The sequence below is a fragment of the Rattus norvegicus genome, chromosome 2 (assembly GCF_021556685.1).
Source record: "Rattus norvegicus strain SHRSP/BbbUtx chromosome 2, alternate assembly SHRSP_T2T, whole genome shotgun sequence".
Classification (NCBI taxonomy): Eukaryota; Metazoa; Chordata; class Mammalia; order Rodentia; family Muridae; genus Rattus; species Rattus norvegicus.
The window spans coordinates 227,457,828-227,477,316 of NC_141535.1; the positions used below are offsets into that span (position 1 = coordinate 227,457,828).

The window sequence follows — 19,489 nt, forward strand, 5'->3', positions numbered from 1 at the left end:
AGGAGACACCCATTTCTCTTTCCGTTTTCCCCTCTTTTGCTCTCATTGCTGTGGATTAGACTCAGTGGATTAAAGTTTAGATGATGACTTGACTGCTTCGGTGTCAGATGGTCTCCCAAGAGTCAGTTCCTTCATCCCTGAGGTAGTTCTGTGAGGTGGGTGAGATGCAAATCCCTTCGGAAGTTTGAATCAAGTAAGTTAGTGTTTGTTCATAACTACAAGGCCAAGGGGCAATAAAGCCGGAGTTCAAAGCCAGAACTGGACCCTGCTTTCAAGGATTTTGAGGTGGCCCCCTGGACTTACAAGGCAGAGTAATTATGATTTTTCTACATTGCTTTTATTTCTTTGAAGAAGATTTTAAAGCAGACCCTGCACATTGTATTACCGAATGCATAGACTGCGGTTATGAGACTCCTGTTTCCCTCCATCGAAAAGCTGGAGAATGTGCCCTGACATGCATAATAAAGGAACAGAAGACAGTTTTCTAGAAAGGTGGTTAGATATCTGTTGTCAGTCTCGGTAAGTCACTCCTTATTTGGTAATTGATTAGTAAAATTCAGATGAAATTATGAACAGAAAGTACTGTCCCTGGGCTAGGAGCGATCGCTCACTCACAGTGTGTATTGGTTCATTCATTTACGGTAGACCTAAATTCTAAAATCATGTTTCCGGGGGCTAAACTGCTTATAAAATTTTATCTGTTTTACATAAAAATGAATTACTGTACACTGTCTTGAACTGGGGAATCTTTTCCACACCATCCCTTTTGGATGAGCATCCTTAGAGACAGTCTCTCCCTTGAAGCCTTTAGAGGCAGGTTAGTGAAAATGGCTGTAGATTGGGTAGGCTAAGGAATTGTTCTCTTTGACTTCTCATATGGTGGAAGAGTGAGCAGTCTGTCTGGGGTTGATCCCACACAAGTCCTGTCTTCATCGAATCACCTAGAAGATGAACATTCCCACATGCGAGTTTCAAGGAGACATAATTCAGATCATAGCAAAAGTGATTTGCATGCATTTTGGCACCAACTCTGATATCTATTTTTTGTGGGCATGATTAGGCATGTTTTTGCTGGCGCAGAAAAATGTACTCTGTGAAGAAAGTGACGACTATTTACTTAACATTTAACCAGAAAGCCCAAGCATGTTCAACCGAGCTCATTTGATAAGGTCTGAAGTATCGAAGGGCAAATGAACGAAGACTGTTTTCAGTCTTAATAGGAGGGAAAGCACTAACCTTCTGCAGGGGGTAGGACTCTAAATGGTCCTTGTAGTTGAGACATCCTCTGTTGCAACAAGCCAACTTCTGGCCAGCTCGTCTTTCCTCTTTCTTCACAGCCTTACTGTTGAAACACCTTTCTTTAGTCACTTGCTTTGTCATTTGTCTTTCTCTGCAGGTTTATCTCATTTCGGTGTAAATCAATCCTTCTCCCTCTTGGGGTTGAAGCTCCCTTGGTACAGGGCTGTTTTCCTTTTGATACTCTCAGGTTAGAGGCCAGTTCACTGCTTCTTAGTGTGCTTAGTGTGGATCCCTCCTGTTGTGCCAGAAGGTAGCAAATGAATCCTGCTTTGGGGACCTAAGATGAAAGTTATACACTAACCGTGCATTGCTACACAGAAGTGAGAGCTTATTCTCAGCTGATGGCTGTTTTGGTCTATGGAAAGATTTTGATGCCTCAGGGCAAGAATTGCTTTGCTTGTTTATTGATACAACAATGCACTCTAGGTAACACCCACCACTGAATTGGCCTTGTATTTGTTTCTTCAGATAAATGTACGTGGTTTCTGAACCATGGCTTTAAAAAGAATGCCATCACTACTACCAATAATAACAACATAACGTCTCTAGTTCCTTGTCCTGTCCTTTACTTTTATTCCAGAATTAAAGATACTTGATAAAAAATTAGATATTAGATAAAAATAATCATCTATGGACAAATTTACAGGACAATCTGCTGTGCTGGATTTCATCTGTATCGTCTATAAATTATGGGTAAGACGCATAGTTCTGGGTCACATAGATGGTCGGGCATCATGTCAATTGCATTCTGATGAGTCATTTGACCAAAAATAATACAAATCTTCCTTGTCACGTGAGTGAAGATAAACAGGCACGCACAGCCACTCGTGTGGCTCTCTACCCTTATTGGGGTTACAGCCAGCCAGGGTTTTTCCATGTTGGAATACAGAGACCCGCCAAAGCCTCAAGCTTAGTGTGCAAGCCAGGGAGGTCCGTCTGAGTATTCCAGTCAAGACATTTGGTGGCTGTGATAATCTGCTTCAAAATACGTTCTTCCTTAATCACATAATATCTTGACTGCGTTGAATTAAATAAGCAGATGATTGTATTTCAGATGGGTGACTTATCGGGAATGCTACCTCTGGGGTCTACTTTATGACCCTCAGTAGGCTGTTTGTATTTAATATAGGTTCGTTTTTTTTTTTTTTTAAACTTAACCCTTTAATGCTTATGCAATCTTCAGTAATTGATGCCATCTCACTTTTTATAAATCTTCCTATAAATAACCTGAAATGATTCGGAACTCAAGCTTTTTTTTTTTTTTCAAGCTCAATTTTTTTTCCTCTTTTAAAATGCTGTTTGCTTAAAGGGATGGAGTACCATTGGGAACTACTCGTCAATTTCTTACCATCATCTAACCCGCTACCCATTTAGCATTGATGTTTTGGATATCCATTAGGTACTTTGCTTATCACTGCGGCTGAGTCCGGGAAACGTCCTAGATGAGGAGAGGCCTATTTTGACTTCCATTTTAGTACATGCTGCTGGCGAAGGCAAAGCAGCAGGCGCTGCCTTCAGCAGTGGGAACATATGGTAGAACTCCATACATTGTGGCTGGGCCAGGAAGGAGGGAGTACCAGATTGAGTCAGTGATGGGTATAACCTTCAGAGATCCCTAAGAATGACCTTCTTTCATGACCTAAGCTCTACAACACCGAAGTTGCCTAGCTTCCAAGCTAAGCTTCGTTGGTTAGGGACCATGTCCTCTAACACAGCAGCCTGTGAGGAGCAGTGCACATCAATGATGTTAGGTTGTAAAGTAGTATGTATGTTTTGGTTTCTTGTGTTAAGTAACCTGACCTGTGGTGTGAATATTTTGGATACTTTTGTAAAGGAGTTGCTTATAGGACTTGGGGTTCTAGAAACTTAGTTGGAATTAAGGAATACTAGCACATGCTTTTGTGTGGGAGGCAAAACTAAACTGGTCATTTCTACTAATCTGTAGCTTTTCACGGTGTCAGGGCAGACAGGCCAAAATAAGATAGATTGAAGGCCCCTTTTATCTTTATACTTTTCCTTTTCTAAATTAGCATAAAGGTATGAGATGTTACCATGACACCTTTGAACAATGATGTTTTAGCATGTTCTCTCACCTCAAACCTTCATCACTCTGTTACAACCACCACCCACCACCACCATCACCATTACCATCACCACTACCACCACCACCACCACTACCACCACCACTCATCATCACCACCACCACCACCACTCATCATCACCACCACCACCACCATCACCATTATTATCACCACCACCACTACCACCACCACCACCACCACCATCACCATTACCATCACCACCACCACCACCACCACCACCACCACCACCACCACCACCACCACTTACCACCACCACCATTACCATGACCACCTAGGTGCTGAGGAAGAAAACATGTTTTTTAGTTCATGTTCCTAGTTCCCTAAGGTTAGAGGACCCTGAGCATGAATGTCTAATTTTGACACTGCTTTCGTATGTTTTCATGGTCAACAGTGATGTTGGCAGGGATACATGGAGGATTAAGATTACCTCTCCAGGTGGGGCAGAGAGAGCTGGGTAGTTTTGTTCCCTTTGTCTTCTGTTGAAAATTCATGATGCACCTTCCTGGGAACATGCCCTGGGGCTCGCACTAAGCCCCAACCCTTAAAGGTTCTACACCTTCCAGGGTTAGCACCCTGGTTTAAGAAGTCTCTTCTCATATGAACACAGGTCAGGAGGCAGTTAAACCTCATCTAGACTGTAGCCGTCACTATCCAGATGCTACTTGTTGACACTCCAAATGATACAGAGAGGATTTTTCGATGATGTCATGTCTACGTTTAATTTCAAACCTTGTATTTTAATCCTGATCTTTAGAAATCTATGTAAATCTTAAAGTATAGTAGAATAGACGAAACAATACTAAATGCAACTAGATGGAGAGAATTTAAACACTGTGAGGATGTTTAGCATTCAAGGTTATGTAGAGGTAAGACAATCCACTGACCTGGTAAATTTTTAGAAATATACAAAGTGGATGGAAAAGTTATATATTTTGATTATGGATTTAAGTGCAGGAAAATGCATTATTTACGGATTTTAGGGCTGTGGTGTGTGTGTGTGTGTGTGTGTGTGTGTGTGTGTGTGTGTGTGCGCGCGCATACATATGTCTACCTGTGTATTGGTGAGTTTAAGCTATACCACTTTGTGTTCATGGCTGTTGTGTGCTTCCACCCACCCACCCAGAAACTCTTTGGATTCTCAAATGAAACACACACACACACACACACACACACACACACACACACACACACACACACCAGTTAATTTTTAAAATGCCTTGGCTATCTCAAAGTCTGGGCGCTCCTAAACTTTCCCCTGCTACCCCAGCCCCAACTTGGGCAGTGGGCAGTGGCCACCTACCCGAAATGTCACCTGGCTGGCTGGCTTAACCTCCTGTCACTCCTGCATCCATCCCATCCCCTTCCCTGAGTCCCATCCTGCACAACTCTAAGGGTCCCACTCTGTTGTCCTTTGCCCAGCCATTGGCTGCTGGCATCTTTATTGATCGATCAAAAACCAACTGGGGCAAGGACCTTCAGCGTTTGGACATGCGGATTCCTGATTGGATTGAAGCATTAGAGCCAATCTCCAACTCACCTGTGCTGGCTGCATGCAGGAATCGCAGTGCAGAGAACAAGGAAAAACCCTTGTGTTGTTTTCAGGTTACAACTTGGCTTTGTCAAACCGAGTGCATTGAGATGGACAGTTGAGAAGGTTTTGGGAAGTTGGGAATACGTTTGAAAAAGAGGCGATGGAGACGGAAGATGAGGTGAACATCACGGGGTGGGGGATAAACATTAGGGAAAAATAGAGAGTTTTTACAGCATTTCCTGGGTTGTATGGATCCCCTACCCCTAAGTTTCTTCCAAAACATTTGAGAAACCCTACATGTTTGGGTCACTACTTTGTTGATCTTACTTTTTTTTCTTCTGCATTATCGATGAAAACTGACTGCCAGGGAGGAAGCCAGACCTGTAGGCTGCAGCAAGATCTGATCGAGGATGTCTGCCTATGATCAAGCTATAGATAAAGCAGTCTGTTACTGTCGTCTTATGATGACTTAGCTGGAGGGTGCTCGAGAGCATCTAGGGAAATCCATATGTACAAGGGCCCAGATGGCTTCGGTAGCTGAAGTAGTTTTCATGCCTAATTTCTTGACAGTTTTTTTCTTCTGTTCTCTATTTTGACATTTACTCTTGATCTTCCCAAAGCTTAACTTAAAAATACCCCTTAAACTCAGGGACATGGTCATTGGTAGAAACTTGACTTAGTAATCATCGAATGGAGTCCCCTACAGTCTGACTCTGAAGTAAGGTTGCTAATTTTGTTAAACAAACAACTCTCCCAAATGTAAAACCACATCAATGTTTTGGATTTTTCCTGTGATGACAAAAATGTAGTAATACATTCTTCCTAATAAATTATCCCAAATCTATCCATCCCATTTACCTCAAATTTGTTTGAAAGATTGAAAATATTATGAATGAATTAAGAAATATATACAAATTCCTATGCAGATTCATGGCATTACCTTTAGCCATTTTTTTTGTTTTGGAATAATAATACTAAAACTCAATTTGATCTTACCTTGTCCCCCCCAGCCAAAAGGCACCACACATTTCCAACTCTGCTGTGTAGTCAGCTGAGTCCTGGAGGTAAATTCTATCTAGTGTAAGGAGACGAGAGTGTCGACTGCTACATATGGGACAGAGCCATAAAAGGAAGAGGCACTGTACTTCTTTTCCTGATTTCTTTAATCTGTCCTCCTGGAACATAGATGTGATGGCTGAGGCTCTGGCAATCATTTGTACCACATGAATAAGACAATATACGGTGATCAATAGAAGGAATGCAGTCATGATTTTGTGGTCTTGCCATGGCAAGGGCTTGTAACTTACTTTAACCTACTCTGTGTGTAAGATAAACTTTTGTCTTAATTTAAAATATTGTTATTCTTAGAGATATAGTTCCCTTCCTGTACACAAAGGCCATCAAGCACAGTCTTGGTGGTGTGATTCGCTCCCCCAAGCCCACATCTAAGGAGTGCCACAGATTGTCCCATGGAAATGTCAGTGAATAAAGAGACCTGGCAAAATACCCAGAGGAGAAAGGGCATGGCCCTGACTTTGACTCCTACTTACAGAGCGTTCTCAGGAAATTATTTAACCTCCTTTAGTCATAGTTTCTTGTTCTGCAAAACCAGTTACAGTGTGCCTTAGTCTGCTCTAATCAAGCATCTTAGACTGTGGTCTGGACACAACAGAAGTTGTTTGCTTGCCGACCTGAAGGCAGGAGTCCATGATCATGGTGCCAGTGTGGTTGAGTTGTGGGGAAGGGCCCCTTCGCTGTAACTGACTGCTGGAGAGATCTGACAGCTCAGTGGGCCTGGTCATGACTGTTCTGCCCTCATGACCTGATCGGCACACTTCTTTTTAGTATCATTTTGACCCTTAGGTTTCAATGTGAATTTTGGGACACAAAAATGCAATGAGAATGCCATAGGTGTATCTTTTTTTTTTTTCACTTTATAATTGTTCTTCAAACAAGGCGCTTTAATGATTCAGTGTTTGAATCATATTCCTTTCAAGTAATCTACAGATGACTCAGAGTATATGGAAGGATACTCACAGGTTACAAAGAAATACCAGCCCGTATTTTATATATATATTGAACACCTTCAGGGCTTGGTGTCTTCAAGATCTGGGAATCAGTCCACCTTGAGTGCCAACGCACAACTACAAAGATGTGTAAGAATTGGCACAATTGTAAAGAAGAGCAAATTTACATGTGTTACCTGCCTGCCTGCCTGCCTGCCTGCCTGCCTGCCTGCCTGCCTACCTACCTACCTACCTACCTATTTATCCATTTGCTTAATTGATTATTTATTCATTGCTGTTATTTATTTATCTATTTGTTTAATTATTTATCCATTGTTATTTATTTGTTTATTTATCCATTTTAATTGATTATGTATTGTTATTTATTTATATATTTGTTTAATTGATATTTATTAATTGTTGATATTTACTTATTTATCCATTTTTTAAATTGATTATTTATCATTGTTGTTATTTATTTGTTTGTGTGTTTATTCAGACATGGTTCTTATGTACCTAAGGTGTCAACCGAACTCTTTCCTTTCTGTTTATCCCCCCTGAGTACTGGAGTTAAAGGCGTGCCCAGGGAACTCACTAACTAAGTTTTTTTTTCCTTGTTTTATTTTTCTTTGAAGCTTTGGAGTTTCTGTCATAGAAGAATTAAAGCTTCCAAAAGACAAAACCTGTTAGGGCCACAGATGTGGTGAATCTCTTAGGCAAACTGAAGAGAGCACTTCCAGGATTGTCATGGCAGAGAGCAAGGGAACACAGCAAGGCGCGTGAAGGAATTCATGGGCCTTGAATATTGAGTTCTTAGCACTGTGTCTTGATGCTTTAAGGCTAGTGTCAGGCAGTATCTATTTAACGGACTCAGGTTTTTCCTTCCTAAATGGAGCTTGAGACCAAGAGTCAAGAACTAGCGGTTTCTGGCCATGCTTTGGGGAAGTACAAATAGAGTCCATTGTGCCATGCGTGTGCAGCACTTTATGGAAGAAGGGAATAGTGAGTGTTGCTGAAGGAGTGGGTTCAAGGCATGGGTGTGACTAGGAATCTGGTAGACACTACTTTTACTCTCCACAGGATGTAGCTGCCTGTGGAAGTCAGAGGGTAACCTAAGGTGTCATGCTTCAAGCTTCTCTCTCTCTCTCTCTCTCTCTCTCTCTCTCTCTGAGAGAGAGGGACTCATATTAGCCTGAAACCAGGAAGCAGACAAGGCCAACAGCCCCCTAGGTCCACCTGTCTCTGTCATGCCCTTCTCCCTGGGCTGTGACTACCGGCATGTGCTATCAGACTCCTCTTCCTTGTTTGGTTTCTGGGGACTAAACTCACGTCTTCCTGCTTTCCAGGCAAACACAGCACTAACTAAGCACTCTCTCCTGTGCTCTTCTGCTCTCTCAACCTATATTGAGTTAGATGTGTGTCATCAAGTCATTTCCAATAATACATGGTGAGAGGTGTTGCAACACCACTGTAGTTTACACTGTAGGACAGCCAACGGCATGGGTTGTTGTGAAAATTAAATCGTTTGGTAACTCTCCTGGTAATATGTACTTAATTAAAACGTGATAAATAAGAAATCTCCTTCAAGATCTTATTCTTGAAAATCAACATGTGCTGAAATGTCGTCTTTGCCAAAATTAGTGTTGAAGATCACAGACACTGGCCAATGTCTGGTTACCTTTACTTTCTGGATTGTGTCGATGTTTTGCCTGTAGAATTGAGTATGCATCCTTGGGCATTAAATATATCTAAATATACATTCTGCTTTCTCTCCCAGTTAGTCACAGCCTCTAGCTAGTGTTTCTGTGGCACCCTGCCAGCTCTCACCTGAGTGTCCCACCCAGATGCAGTGTTCATAGAAGATAGTGCTTGGGTCCAGGCTCTGTCCTCGTTCTCACTCACTCCTTTGACATCTAGTAACCTGACCCTCTTTTCTCGTTATTACACTCACAAGATGTTTGCTAATGTCTTAAAGCACCTGAGTCACACGGAGGACTTCTGACCTTGCCCCTAACAGATTTGCATTTTGCTCATAATAAATTGTTCTTCTAGAGAGTTTTACTCAGTGGCTTCTGAGAGGAAGCTGTTCAGTCCCTCCCCTAAGACTGAGAGGGCCACCAGCACAGAGCAGGAAACAGAAGGTGGAACATGGAGGAGACAGAATTCTGGGGTAGAGCCAGGCATGGGACGATATAAGGAGATGGATGCATGATACCTGAGCACAGGATAATGTGTCATGTGTCATGTGTCATGTGGCATGTGGCATGTGGCATGAGCCGTGTGGCAGAATGTAGATTAGAATAAATGGGATAATTTAAGTTATGATCTAGTAAGAGAAAAGCTAGCTATATGGCCAAGGTATTTGTCTTACTTCTGGGAGCATGTGGCTGGGAGGAAGAACCAGATGTACCTTCTACACTTTGTCATCAAATTCTTCTCAGGAATACAAACAGCCTTATGTTTTTGGGGTCCATTTTGGATGATGCTTGTCTATTCCTTGGATCTCTTAGGGTCATATGGTTCCCCTGTCAGAGATGCTGCATCTCCTGTATCCAGTTTCTGGCATCTCTGGGGCATCCACAGGGCTGGGCTGGAAGTGTTTAGGCTCTCTCATGTCCCGCCATGATTCTTGTCCATCCCATCCTGTGATGACCACTTGTCTCACCATGCAGTTTCTTTTTTAAAATTAGTAATTTAGTCGCATTCAATCTTTTTTGAACATATGATGAGCTTAATTTTTCATCCACTATTTTATTTATTTACATTTCAAATGTTGTCCCCCTCCCCGGTCCCCTATCCATGAGCATCCCGATCTACCCCCTGCCCCTTCACCTCTAAGAGGGTGGTCCCACTCTCACCGAACTCCTGTAGCATCCCTCTTCTCTGGGGCATCAAGCTGCCACAGGACCACCCAAGCACATTCCCTCCCACTGAGGTCAGACAAGATATGTAGCAGGGGCCATGGACAGCCCATGTATACTCTTTGTTTGGTGGCTTAGTACATGTGAGCTATGATTGTTGATATTGTAGTTCTTCCTGTGGGGTTGCAATCCCCTTCAGCTACTTCAGTCCTTTCCCTAACTCTTCTATAGGTGTCCTTGGGCTCAGTCCAATGGTTGGCTGTTGAGCATCTGCATCTGAATTTGTCAGGCTCTGGCAGAGCCTCTCAGAGGAGAGCCATGCCAGGCTCTTGTCTGCAGGTATATCTTGGCATCAGCAATAGTGTTGGGGTTTGGTTCCTGTGCATGGGATGGATCCTAATTTGGGGCAGTCTCTGAATGGCTTTTCCTTCCATGTCCGCTCTACTTTTTTGTCCCTGCATTTCTTTTAGACAGAAACAATTCTGGGTCAAAAATTGAGATGGGTGGATGGCGCCATCCTTCCACTGGGGGCCATGCCTGTCTGCTGGAGATGCTGTCTTCAGGATACATCTCCCACTACTGGGCATTTTGTCTAATGTCATCCCATTGGGTCCTGGGAGCCCCCTACCAACTGGTGTCTGGGAGTTTCCCCTCAACCCCCATTCCCCAACCCACACTGCTGCCTATTTTACTCATTCTGGAAGCCCTCTGGGCTTCTCTCCTGTTCCCTCCCACTCCCGATCCTACCTCTCCCTTTTACCTCACCCTCCCCTCTCCCACCCAGGTCCTTCCTTCCCTCTGTTTCTCTGAATATTTTGTTCCCCCTACTAAGTGGGATTGAAGCATCCACACTTGGGCCTTCCTTCTTGTTAAGCTTCATGTGGTCTGTGAGATGTATCCTGGGTACTCTGAACTCTTTGGCTAATGTCCACTTCTCAGTGAGCACACACCATGCACGTCCTTCTGGGTCTGGCTTACCGAACTCAGGGTGATATTTTATAGGTCCATCCTTTTGCTTGCAAAGTTCATGATGTCCTCATTTTTAATAGCTGAGTAGTATTCCATTGTGTAAACGTACCACGTTTTCTATATTCATTCTTCAGTTGAGGGACATTTGGGTTGTTTCCAACGTCTGGCTACTATAAATAAGGCTGCTGTGAACACAGTGGAGTGCATGTTAATTTTTCTAATGCCATTTTCATTGAAGGATGGTGTTTAGATTCACTACATCACGTTCAACTCTGTACAATAAAAGGTGAATGGCCATTATACTAATATAACAAGGAAAATAATTAATGAAGGTTAGTCCAACGACCATGTAAAATAGATCACTAAATATTTTAATCATTGTTCATAATTTGCTGTTTTATTCTTAGGAAAATCTCTCCTCCCTGATAAACTGCTTTTTATTAACTGTTTAATCACAAAGCCAAGTTTGAGAAGCTCTAGCTTCCTGTTATGTCCTACACCATGTGATTCAAGTACCAAATTATATAGTTCCAATTACAGTGAAATTGAGCTCCCTGTAAAGATCCACTTCATAAATGTGTATTTCTTTGTTATTTGTTTACTTCAAATCAAAAGGAAGTTACATCTTGGCAAGGTGTGGTGTCTCATACCTATAACTTCAATTCTCAAAAGGCTGAGGCAGGAGGACCACTCGGACTTCCATGCCAACATGAGGTACACAGTACATTCAGTCCAGCCTGGACACAACTATGTCAAAGTAATTGAGGAAGTAAGACCCCCCTCCCCCACCCAGTGTAGGGTAATGTCAGGGCAGGGAGGCGGGAAGGGGTGGGTGGTTGGGTGGGGGAACACCATCATAGAAGAAGGGGGAGGGGGATGGGATAGGTGGTTCATGGTTGGGAAACTGGGAAATGGGTAGACATTCATTGATGTATTATTACTATTTCAGTGTTTGATGATACACTGTGATAGAAAGTAACTGGTTTAGAACTGAATGTGCATAGCTCTGAGGGGACTTTGTATCTATCAGCCAGCACACCTGGAGTGGAAACAGAACCCTGGAAGTCCACATGAGGTGTGAACGTGCGGAGAACCTAAGCTTCACCATCAACACAAAGACACTGTCCTGAAGCGAGGCATTTCATGGTTGCTGTTGCCTTGGAATGGAGAAATGTAGTATGAACAGGGGACCAGACACCTAATTAATGGCTCCATGACTACCGGTGGCTTCCATTCCTAGAAAGATTCAGTACTTCTTTAAGTGGCTCAGGCTAAGCTCTGAAGCAGATAGGCCTCCTTATAAAGACCAAGGGAGATCATAACAGCCTACTTAGTGTCTTTTTCACGCAGAGGCACTCAACAAAACTGGCTTCTCTCCCTCCCCTGAGGAACCATATCTGTAATGGGAACATGCCAGAAACACAGAGCAGAGTCTGTGACATTGTGGTTTCAGATGTTACAAAAACCATAAAGTGTTCTTCTGGAATTTTACCTGCGCTCGGGCTATAAGGAAAATAGGAAATCATGAAGTGATAAGGTATTTATTTTATTACTGTGACTAATTAAGATAATAGTTTCCACTATTCCATTTTCTAAAATCTAAGGGATTGAATTTCAAATAATCTGCTGATTTTCAAAATACACTTAAATCGAATTTTATTTGATCAGATGATCTGATTTTTTTCTACAAGATTATGAGTAAAAAGGTCTATTTTCACTCCACCAAATTTTTCATTAATTCTTCCAAGCAGATTTTTTTGTGGTATATTTTTTGGCAGGATGTAAGTTAATTCTTAAAACAAATTCTTGTTTTTAAGTGGAATCTATATAAGTTATTTTGTTCTTTGTAGAAAAGCATTTTTCTGCAATGGCTATTAAAATTTGTGTGAAAATTATTATTAAAACAGGGCGTATTGATCGTTACTGACTACTGAGAAATCACTTTTAAAGCTTAAGCATTGTTTTTATTTTTGATGCCTTGTGTTAATAATTAAGGATTAAAAAAACTTGGCAGTGGGTAGTAGACTTCTGTGTAGAAAAACAGGAAGTTAATCACGGGACACTTTTCTTCTTACTACTGTAAACACAACAGTAAGGCTTGCTACAGTTAACAGGACATCCTATGTCTCCCTTCATCTGAATGAAGTAGGTGTTAGGTAATATGCCAAGTGATTGAGTTTTCCTAAGTGCTCATAGTCAAACAAATTTTTATATACTGGTCCTTTTGTATGGAATATTGAATCATTAGCCTTAAATGGGTAAAATTTCTTTCTTTGTTTCTTTGTGTTTTTTTGTTTCTTTTTTATTTCTTTCTTTTTTTAAAAATAGGCTTCACATAGATCATCTCTCTCTGTGTCTCTCTGTCTCTGTCTCTCTGTCTGTCTCTGTCTCTGTCTCTCTCTGTCTCTCTCTGTCTCTCTCTCTGTCTCTCTCTCTGTCTCTCTCTCTGTCTCTCTCTCTCTCTCTCTCTCTCTGTATGTGTGTACACACCCAGGATTAATTACACATCAGGGGACCTGATCTTTCAGTTGTTATGGCCAGTAAATAACCTTAGGTAAACTACAGAAAGTCACCATGTGGGAAATCCATATGCCTGTTATTAAGGAGAGGGCCTGGGCACCTTTAGGATAGATAGACAAGAATCATCACCAACATGCTGGCAGACTGCACGTTTGCATGCTTCGGCTGCTATATTGCTTGGTAGGGCCATTATTGTTGTGCTGTTGTTGTTGTTGTTGTTATTATTATTATTATTATTATTATTATTATTATTTTCCAATTACTCCTTGAGTTGCCATACTTTGAAATATTTTCCTCAGACTCTAGGGCAAACTGGATATGTAGCACACTGAGGTACCTCCTTCTCCTTGGCCTTTTGAGGTTGAGGTGTTCGTATGAAATATACATCACAGCACAACGGTTTCACAAGCCTGCTGGCCTCCATTGTGGAAGGATTGTGTTCCTTGTGTTCTATTATTTATGGGTGATTGTCAAGCTGGAAGGATTGTCATTTCATAACAGCCCCAGGAATAAAGTCCCCTTTCAGCTACAACCACAGGGAGGCCTGGGCTCCACCGAGAGCAACTTTGTTTCTGCTCCTTCTGCTTGAATAAATCATGGATAGGGCAGGCCTTATTCTAGAGTCTAGAAGATCGGCAAGAGCCAATCAGCAGGTATTGGGTGAACCCAATTTGAGAAGACTCAGGTTTCCCTTTTCTGGCTAATTTCTCCAAGGTAAAAATTTTAATCTCTTATCTGTGTGTAAGTTAGCCTTTCAGAAGGCTTACTTTCCCAGAATAAGGAAGATTTTTTTTATAACGACATATTAACTTTGCCTAACTTTATAAATCAAAATAATTTTGAACTGGTACATAAAAAGGGATTTATAAACATTGTATAATGTAGTTTGGGGATAAAACTAGAGTCAAGCATGCTGATGTATGACACAATTATTCTTCTGTAGCTCAACAATTTGTTGTTGTTGTGGTGGTGGTAGTGGTTGTTGTTGTTCCTGGTCTTAAAATCTGGGACTCTTTTGGCACCAGTATATTTATTTTGGGAGAAAATAATTTTTAAAAATTCCATTCACCAACTCTGGAGTCATTGTTATGAGAAACATACAGACGATCTTGATAAGTTACTTTTAATATCACATTGCAGGCCAGACTTTTGGTGTAGGGATCTATATAATAGCACACACCTGAGTCCCTGGAACACAGCCGTGAGTCATTCTCGATGTATTGTTAAAGTGTTTTGGGACACACCCAGCAGATGAAAAGGCTCAGAACTCTTCAGATGCAATTCGGAAATTCTCCCTTGATTACTCAGTAACTATTGTGCCTTCTTTATCGTTAATTATTTTTAGATAACAGAATCAACAGATGTCCAGGGAGGAAGCATTCTTATGAAATGGCACTTTGGGGTAACTCTACCCACAGAGGGAGAGAGCGAACAGAATTTTTACAAATGAGAAGTTTGTCTTTAAAAAGGTTGGGACTTTGGGTTTCAGCCTTCCTGCTTTTTTTCGGTCTGAGAAAAAGGCTTAGACAGCATTTGCTCAGGAAAGGCTCTCTTGAAGCAGGAGGCCAGCTTCCAAGCACATCTGCTGGGTTAGAAATGTGAGAAAAGAATGCCACCAGGGACAGTGCTCTGTAGTTGACCTTGTATTACCATTTCAGATCCTGGGCAGATGGGCGTTTTAGAACCTTTAGGAAATTAAGATCAAAACCTTTTGTAGCGCAGTCAGCACAAGTGCTGTGGGCAGAGAGTTAACTCAGTGATTGGGCCTTGGTTTCTTGATCTGTGGACTCAAAGATTCATCTTCAGCTGATGGCCTGTGTAGTCACTGCACTGTCAGAGTCATTTCTCTGAGGTAAAAAGACCCTGACTTATGTCATATGTCAATTATCTTCATTGCAGTGTACTTCATGTTTAAGTTTCTGTGGACCAGGGAAAGTGAATCTGCAGTGTCAACCCTTGGCACAGGGCAAATGTTTGACAAGGAGGAGAATCGCTGTTCGAAAGTTTTGTCTTGCGCCAAAGGAGGGCTTAGTATGCCATGAAGGTGAAGTTTGTATTTTGATTTATATTTTCATGAAAGGGGGGCAACTGGTATTTAGTGTTTGTGATTCCTATGTGCCCACCACGAGTCCCATTAGTGTACTCTGTTAGGTGACACTGGGTGCTCTTAAGAGCTCTCAAGACATCTTCCGTCCTTCCACTGCATTCACTACCCAGAGTGTGAGCGGTCACTGACACCTGGTATTTCTTCAGTTGAGGAATGAGACAGTACGTGCTTGCCCTTCTACACAAGCTCAGAGGGGTGGACTCCATTTTCATCTTTCTCATCCATGTATAATTCTGGCTAAAGGAAATTCAGATAGCTAAAGAAAGCACACCATGAAGGAGAACCCAGTGCCTATTCTGTAATGCCAGGCTGGTCAACTCTGGAAGTGCAGCCGAGGGAGGGAGCTATATAGCTCAGAGGACTTGATCTTTTGATTTGCTTCTGCTGACGGCTTTATTTCAGGTTTGAATGGATGTTTTCTGTATTTTCTTACTTTTAAATTCCTCCTGAAGTTAGAGTGTTGGTAGTCGGACTTCATGTAGATACTTTTCCGGTAGCTCATACATCCTTGTCACTGTGAGTTTCATAGATGAAAATTCTCTTTCATTCTCACGGGGCCTTGCCACCTTGCAGCTGAGGGCTACGATTCGTGGCTTTCCTGAGGGTCCTCGGTGGTCTGTGGAGGAGGAGGGCACATTCCAGCAGTGGGGCAGTAGGTGTTCAGAACAGAGCTGTGATTCAGAAGAGCGGGGGTGTAGGGTGAAAGTTGGCTACAATCTCCAGCCTCACCTAAGGCAGAAATTTCTTAAATTGAAAAGGTCCTTCTCTAATTAGCAGCCCGGGTAGGCAATTCAATTAATGACAGCCAACAACTTCCGCCCATCCTAATAAAACATAACAATAGGTTGTTCCACAGATATGACAAAGTGCTGATTTCCTTGGACTCCAGAATCTGTAGTTGTGATTTTTGGACCTGTGGTGGACTGCCTTGGGCTAAAAGCTTTTTCTCTAGTCCAGTGGTTCTCAGCCTGTGGGTTGTGACCACTTTGGGGGCGGTGCCCGGGGGGTGGCACATGTCAGATGTCTTGCATATCAGAACATTTGCATGACTATTTATAAAAGTAGCAAAATTACAGGCACAAAGTAGCAATGAAATCTTTTTATGGTTGGGAGTCACTGCAACATGAGGAAGTGTATTAACGGGTCACAACATGAGGAAGGTCGAGAACCGCTGCCCTAATGGATGTATGTATGGTTACACAAACATCCACGAATTAAATGTACCATTCCAGCATATCTTCTCCTCAGGGCATCCTGTTAAAGCTTTGAAATGATTTGACTTAATCAGCAATGAAACCTGAAAGTGATGAAGAACAATATGTTGCCATCTTTTGAAGAGGAGGAGGTGGTGCTTGAGAGCCATGAAAAGCACCTTAGACAATCCCTCGGGTGAATGCATTTGATGTTGTTCTGCCCATGCACCATTACAGCATGCTTTATTCTTAGATGTTGGAAAACAACCGACCTTGTTAAAAACTTTATTATTGATACAGTAGCCCTTCCTCCCCATCTCTGATAACCAGCTGCTTTTAAACTAAGAAGATTAGAGACAATGTTTCCATTCCTAAACAGCCTTTGACTAGGAAGTTCTGATATTTCAAGTCTTTTATCTTATCTTATTCAAACAGAATCATTACCTTTACTTTCTGTATGAAAAGCGTGAAGTTATAATTTTCTCTGCAGGTTTAAACTTTAAAAGAAACAGAGACTTTTTCATCAATTAGCCTAACTCCAGATGACATCATTAAAAGAACTATTTACAGTTCATGCCTCACTTCCTTGTTGGTGTTCTAGAACTTTTCAGTTGTGACTGAACATGCCCAGTTTTCTTTTATATCTTTCCCTGAGGTGAGAAAGAAAGTTCTCTCTTTCTTTCTTTCTTTCTTTCTTTCTTTCTTTCTTTCTTTCTTTCTTTCTTTCTTTCTTTCCTTCCTTCTTTCTTCCTCCCTCCCTCCCTCCCTCCCTCCCTCCCTCCCTCCCTCCTTCCTTCCTTCCTTCCTTCCTTCCTTCCTTCCTTCCTTCCTTCCTCAAAAAACCACTACCTTCTGTCTAGTGCTTCCAGAGTTCAGTCTGAAAGGCCCATTACTTCCTGTTTGGTTCTCAAAACCACCACTCAAAGTGTTGGAGATGAGAGTAGGGTGTTAGAGATGAGAGAGTAGCAAGTCTTTCATGGTCTCCGATACTTCAGGTTGCTGTCCTGATCCTTTGAGCAGCAGCTGTTGGAAACCCACTGAGGAACTTCCTGGATGCCCAGAGATGTTTTTAAGCCAGTCCAAGCCAAGGGGATCATTTGCCCTGATAGCAGATAAGCAAATAAAATAAACAGACTGTTGACCAAGTGGGAACTGGTTTCTGCTGTCTCTGTTTAGGTCTCTGAATGGGTCCCATTGTTTATTTATTGTGCTCTTCACAAGTGCTAATAAGCTCACCCTTGTTTTACTAATCGCTCTTTCTTAAGTGGCTTGACATTTCAGCTGTCAATGGCCCCAATGTTTTTCTTTAAATTGGGCCAGACTAACTGGCTTGTTTAAAAGTTAGGCAGCCTCATATAAACTGTGGCATATAAAAATAAGGAACATTTATTAGGCATTTTAAAATTTGTTTCCCTGGTTACAAAATGTAAGGTGGCGATAGAAACATTGCTTTTATGTTCTTTCTTGTGCTAGTAAAATTAAGTAATTGAATGCAGATTGTAGAACCTGTCGAATAACTAAGTAGTTGTAAGTTTTTAGTTAAAGTCTGCTAGATATGTGGATAACATTTTGCTTTTAAATGTAATTCTGTTTCAAGCTATATCATGGAGAATTTAGATGAGTAAACCTGTACTCAAGGCAATGTTTTACATTCAGATTTTTATTGCATTAATTTTAAAAGCCGTAAATAAGAATAAAAAGGTCTTCATTAGTGGAAATGAAACTGAAACTGAAATTAAAGTGGAATGTTGACCTTGCACTAAGGAGTTAAAATTTGCAAACCAAGGCCAGTGTCTGCACAGAAGGAGGCAGAGTTGGGGAAGCAAGTTCCAGTATTGGGAAGTCTCCTGAGGTGACCACTGTAGAAACAGGACAGCCATTGATCACTCAGTGGGCAGTCTCAAATGTAATTAGTAGTGTCAGTAAAATCAGAGGCAGTCTAAGAAGACAAATCTAGGAAAGCTGTATTAAGATATCCCAATGAGGATGTCTGCAAACCCGTAAAGTGAGCTGCACAGAGCTAGTCACAAGAAGAAACTTTTACTTACAGAAGACAGCGTAGGTAGACACAGGCAGGAGGTAGGTAAAGGGCATCAGACAGAGCGTACAGCAAACCAGCAAACAGGGCTGATGAGATGGCTCATTGGATAAAGACATTTGTTACAAAGCTTGGCAGCCCTTTGATGTCTGGAATCCACGTTGTTGAAGGAGAGGACCATTCCCAGAATGTTGGCCTCGTGCTTTAACATGAGTGCCTACTAAGGTGTGTGTGCCCATGTGCGCGCGCACACACACAGACACATGCACGCACACAAAGATCTACAAAATCAAACATTGGGTGTTACTCGCATAGGTAGATGTTGGAGCTCTTGCTGTATGTATAGCAAGAGTAGATGTTAGCTTTGAGTGCTGGAGCTCTTGCTGTATGTATAGCAAGAGTAGATGTTAGCTTTGAATGCTGGAGCTCTTGCTGTATGTATAGCAAGAGTAGATGTTAGCTTTGAATGCTGGAGCTCTTGCTGTATGTATAGCAAGAGCTCTGTCATACTGATTTCTGCTAATTAGGAAAGTTAACATTTAAGAACACCATGTGAACTAATCAGATGGGGCTTACAGTGATTTTCAAAATAATGGGAGAAAAGAACAGTGTTCCATGCCCATGACCATTTCTTTTTCACTGGTAGGCTGTGACCATCAGCACAGTTTACATTTTGAGCTGGTCTTGCCCCTTGTCAGGAAATCCTCAGGAAAGTTGAACGGCTTTGCCAGTCTCTGACCCAAACATGTTTTCTGCCTCATCTTTTATAACCTTTCTTATGTTTTACAGTGCTGCCATGGTTCACATTTCCTGAATACAGAGAATACAAACTATAACTATACACATACAGTTTGACTCCAGGC

The 19,489-nt window shown here is 41.8% G+C and overlaps 1 protein-coding gene and 1 long non-coding RNA gene across 8 annotated transcripts in view; one reads left to right on the forward strand and one right to left on the reverse strand.

Moving 5' to 3' along the window:
* Positions 1 to 19,489, forward strand: part of Ppp3ca (protein phosphatase 3 catalytic subunit alpha) — a 272,778-nt gene that overhangs the window by 19,879 nt on the left and 233,410 nt on the right. The window lies entirely within an intron of this gene.
* On the reverse strand, positions 2,402 to 4,505 carry LOC148006767 (uncharacterized). Its single transcript, XR_015676991.1, has 2 exons — positions 3,497 to 4,505; positions 2,402 to 3,455 (listed from the first exon to the last, which is right to left on the reverse strand). It is a non-coding gene; the product is annotated as an uncharacterized LOC148006767 (long non-coding RNA).